Source organism: Penaeus chinensis, chromosome 30 (assembly GCF_019202785.1).
Source record: "Penaeus chinensis breed Huanghai No. 1 chromosome 30, ASM1920278v2, whole genome shotgun sequence".
In the NCBI taxonomy this organism is placed as follows: Eukaryota; Metazoa; Arthropoda; class Malacostraca; order Decapoda; family Penaeidae; genus Penaeus; species Penaeus chinensis.
The window spans coordinates 13927499-13932498 of record NC_061848.1 but is presented as its reverse complement, the minus strand read 5'-3'; the positions used below and the strand labels follow the sequence as shown (position 1 = coordinate 13932498).

The 5000-nt window shown below is 48.7% G+C and overlaps 1 protein-coding gene across 3 annotated transcripts in view; it reads right to left on the bottom strand.

Moving 5' to 3' along the window:
* Window positions 1-5000, bottom strand: part of LOC125041490 — a 387992-nt gene that overhangs the window by 68098 nt on the left and 314894 nt on the right. The window lies entirely within an intron of this gene.

Here is a 5000-nt window from a genome sequence, read left to right as displayed (position 1 = left end):
AGAGAGAGAGAGAGAGAGAGAGAGAGAGAGAGAGAGGGAGAGGGAGAGGGAGAGGGAGAGGGAGAGGGAGAGAGAGAGGGAGAGGGAGGGAGGGAGGGAGGGAGGAGGAAGGGAGGAAGGGAGGGAGGGAGAGAGAGAGAGAGAGAGGGAGAGGGAGAGGGAGAGGGAGAGGGAGAGAGAGAGAGAGAGAGAGAGAGAGAGAGAGAGAGAGAGAGAGAGAGAGAGAGGGAGAGAGAGAGGGAGAGGGAGAGGGAGAGGGAGAGGGAGAGGGAGAGGGAGAGAGAGAGAGAGGGAGGGAGAAGGGAGGGAGGGAGGGAGGAGGGAGGGAGGAGAGAGAGAGAGAGAGAGAGAGAGAGAGAGAGAGAGAGAGAGAGAGAGAGAGAGAGAGAGGGAGGGAGAACAATAAGAAATGGCCAAGTGTCGTCCATGAAAGGCGACGACGGAGAGCGAAGCAGCCGCGCCCGAGGGTCTCACGGGAGCGCGTGTGGCCGCCCTCGCTTCCGGAGGCTCTCCCGGTGACCCCTGGCCGGAAGAACGGGCTCGTAGGCCTATGCGAAGGAGCAGGGCCCCCTCGACTGACCACAGGCGAAGTAGGACCATTATTTCCTTCCTTCCCTTCAGGTAACGTCTTTGTGAGTCCGGAGACCTGTTGTTCTTTTGGGGTTCACCCGAGACGGAGCCTTTTGTTGGCTCGTAATAAGTGGAGAAATGAAGACAGAGAGAGAGAGAGAGAGAGAGAAGAGAGAGAGAGAGAGAGAGAGAGAGAGAGAGAGAGAGAGAGAGAGAGAGAGAGAGAGAGAGAGAGAGAGAGAGAGAGAGAATGAGAACGAGAAGAGAAATTGACAGAAACAAGGTCCACCGACAGAGAAGATCTCCCGCAGCTGCGTCATTTACTCAATTCATTGCGTCTTGTTTTTGTTCCACTTTCTCCACCCGTCTTCCGTGTGCATGTGTGCCCTCTCCCTCCCTTTCCCTCCACCCTCCGTCCCCTCCCTCCCTCCACCCTCCACCCTCCCTCTTACCTCCACCCTCTGTCTTCTACCCTTCCCTCCCCCCCCCTCCCCCCTCAGCATCTTAACACAAAACACGCCATTAACTCTCATTCTTGCAAATTTATGGAAATGCATATACTCTGGCTCGGTAACGTCCATGTTTTCTATGTCAATTACTATGCATCTCTAAACATCTTTTATATACAAACAGGTCTAATGGCGCCCCAAAAAATGGACTTTAATAAAATAGCTCCTCACTTTACCTGCTTTCAGGGTCGTCCCGATTAACACTCTCGGCTTAAACATACCTGCAAAGAAAATAAATGCGTGGAATTAAAAGGTGCAATTGCCAATGTGGTGTTTGTGTATCGAAAATACCGATATCGGTATTGCAAAATGGTCTGTATTATAATTTAGAAACAGAGGTCTTATTAAGATACGTATATCGGGTAGCCGACACAGACAGGAGTAAATACAGACACAGACTGACGCACGCGCACGCACGCACGCCCGCACGCACGCACACCCTGTTTTCTGCCTTCGTAAGTTTGCAAATACAATTCAGACACCGCCACACCAAATAAAACCAGCTTTTTTCGCAAGAAATCACCAGCGGCGCGTACTGGGGCCTGGTTTTGCCACCTCACAGCGCCTATTAAACGCGCCATGAATAAGCTTAGTGGTTAAGTCAGTGTTGTGAGGCGGCGATGACGTAACTATGGCGATCTGACAAGGCCGGGACACTTTTACGTCTGACTCAGGGCTATGGGTAATATATAAACATGTTCTGAACTCTGCCCCATACCCATTACTGTCCTAACGTGTTTTTTTTCCAGATTGTTTTCGAACCTGGCTTTCTACTCGTTTCTTCCTCCTTTCCCCTCATCGTTCAGCCTTTCTATAACGTTCCCTTTCTCCTCGTATATTATATTCTGATTTAGTTCTGAATTTCTCTTTCTCTCTGTCCAACCCTATCATCCTATCATTCTCTCGCGCTCCTCTTCCCCTTTCTCCCTTCTATATCCTTTCCCCTCATCCCCCTCCCTCTCTCTCGCCCTCCCACTGGTATGTTTACAATCAGTGCCACGTTCCAGCTGCGATGCCACATCATCTGCCACAAGAAACCGCGTGCTGTCAGGCTGATGGCAGGTCTGAGCCCCGAGGCGTCAGGAGGGAAAGGTCAGATCAAGATTTTCCTTTTTGCGTCCTCTTCTTCTCCTGCTTCTTCTTCTTCTTCTTCTTCTTCTTCTTCTTCCTTATCATCTTCGCGAGCATCTCCAAAGGATGATCTCCGAGGATGGACAGATCTTGGGATTAAATAAAGATCCGAAGGCGGATAATAAAGGCGATAATTCGACGGACAAAGGAACGAGGTCATTTTTCCTTCGGGGTGTTTGTGGTTTTGAGGGTCGAGCTGTCAAACGTGTTCGGACGTGCTCGCGCTACTTGATCCTCTGTCCGCTGTCAATGGGCTGCAGCAAGGCCTTTCTTTGTTAATATAGGCAATGCAGGAGAATAAGGAGGAGAAGGAGAAGGAGAGGAAGAAGAAGGAGAAGAAGAAAAACAAGAAAAAAATAGGGGAGCTGAAGAATATTTAAAAAATCGCAAAAATACAATACAGAAGAAGGCTGAAAATAAGAACTAGAAAGAAAGGAGGAGGAAGAATAAGAAGAGAGAAATAAAAGAAGGAACGAGATATTAATAAAATTGGGGAACCAAATAAGAAAAAACGATAATTTAGAAGAAGAGGACCAAAGAAAAAAAAAAAAAAAAAACAGAGAACCAGAAAAGACGTGATAAAAAGAACAAAGAAAGTAACCCAACTCTCTCTCTCTCTCAAAAAAAAAAAAAAAAAAAAAAAGTAAAACAAACAAGAGATAATAGAAAGAGGAAGAGAAGAATAACAACGCAAAAACCCCGAGTACGCCCACGCACGCAATGCCAAATACCCTTCTAATTGAAGTAGAAGGCCCGGCAATGAGGATGTCACTCAACGAGGCGAAATGACACCCATGACCGGGCCACGTGCAGGGGAAGTGGCCCGGGCCGCTCAGGCAGGAGGAAAGGAGAGAGAGAGGGAGAGAAAGATAGAAATTAAGTCAATTTGAAAAGTTAATTCATATTACAAACACTGTATGTGCAAGTATAGGCATTTACAGCACATGTGAAATTAATGTTTAGACGAGTGATGATAGCAAAACGATTACACATTTATATCTACTTATATATCAATCAGTTTATCATTCTATCCGTCAATCTATCTATCTATCTATCTATCTATCTATCTAGAGAGAGAGAGAGAGAGAGAGAGAGAGAGAGAGAGAGAGAGAGAGAGAGAGAGAGAGAGAGAGAGAGAGAGAGAGAGAGAGAGAGAGAGAGAGAGAGAGAGAGAGAGAGAGAGAGAGAGAGAGAGAGAAAGAGAGAGAGAGAAAGAGAGAGAGAGAGAGAGAGAGAGAGAGAGAGAGAGAGAGAGAGAGAGAGAGAGAGAGAGAGAGAGAGAGAGAGAGAGCGAGAGAGAGAGCGAGCGAGCCACGTGCAGAGGAAGCGGCCGTCAGCACCTGTCCCCGCCCCATACAGATGTCTGCTGCATCCGCCGGAGTCTAACGAACGTAGGATGCCTTAGGATGAGCGGCCGGAGGAAGCTGGTCGTGGAGCTCGTCTTGCATTTGGTTTAACGCTTGTGGAAGGAAGGCATTGCGTAACGTGTAATGGGAGGGTGAAAGCGGGGGAGAGGAAAGTGTGTGTGTATGTGTGTGTGTGTGTGTGTGTGTGTGTGTGTGTGTGTGTGTGTGTGTGCGTGCGTGCGTGCGTGCGTGCGTGCGTGCGTGAGTGAGTGAGTGAGTGAGTGAGTGAGAGAGAGAGAGAGAGAGAGAGAGAGAGAGAGAGAGAGAGAGAGAGAGAGAGAGAGAGAGAGAGAGAGAGAGAGAGAGAGAGAGAGAGAGAGAGAGAGAGAGAGAGAGAGAGAGAGAGAGAGAGAGAGAGAGAGAGAAAGAAAGAAAGAAAGAAAGAAAGAGAAAGAGATAGATCAATCCAAATAAAACGAGAGCGAGAGAGCAATCTAAATAAAAAGAAAGCGAGAGAGAAAATACAGAACGAGACAAATATGGAGCGGGATCACAACAACACGTGAAAGGCTCCTAATTTCGCCTTATTTGTGTCACCGACCATAACGAATCCGCCACTTAGACTCAAGGGTCATTTTCCCTGCTTCGAATAGCGGCTGGTTGCGAGCACAATGGCGTCGGGGGAAGCTGGCAGGTCTGAGGGCATGGAGGGGCAGGTCCACGGAGCCAGGGGGGCGGGGGGAGCGTGTGGGTGTTGTGTACCAGGTACCAGGATGGATGGAAGAATAAGAGAGACAGTGGAGGGGATGGAGTAGTGGCTTGATGAATGGGAGGGGGGGGGGGGGGGCGTTGGTTCTGCCACACCACAGGAGTCAGGTCTATTCCAGGTACAAGCAAAAATGGGCTTCCAGTCTCCAAGTTCAGAAGGGAAACCCATGTGTTTATTTGACCCCCAACCTTCCATCAAAACATAGAAAATAAATACAATACAAAACAAACACTAATGCCCTCACTATCAATATTAACACTAATAATAACTCCTACACAGTGCATACACGAACTAGTTGCATCTATTCCTGGCCAGCGATCTGACACGGCATTTCCACGAGGCTCAGAGGCCACGGCGAGGATTCCCCGTGTCGCAAGTTCCTCGTAGGATCCCCCTCCCCTTGTCCTTCCGATCCCTGGCGTGACAAACGAGCCTTACGTCATCGTGGGAAACGCACAAGTAACGCCACTTGATAAAGGGAACGGGCAGTAAATGAGGCTGCGTTTACTCATTCGCTCACTCATCTCTGACGACAAGTGACTCATCCTCTTCCTCCTCCCTCCCTCCCTGCCTCCCTACACGCCTGACCTACGCCGAGGATGTTAAGAGAGTCTAGCCACTGCACGCGTGAGTCAACAAAAGGAAAACTCTCAGCGCTTATTGCTTTCCTCTTTT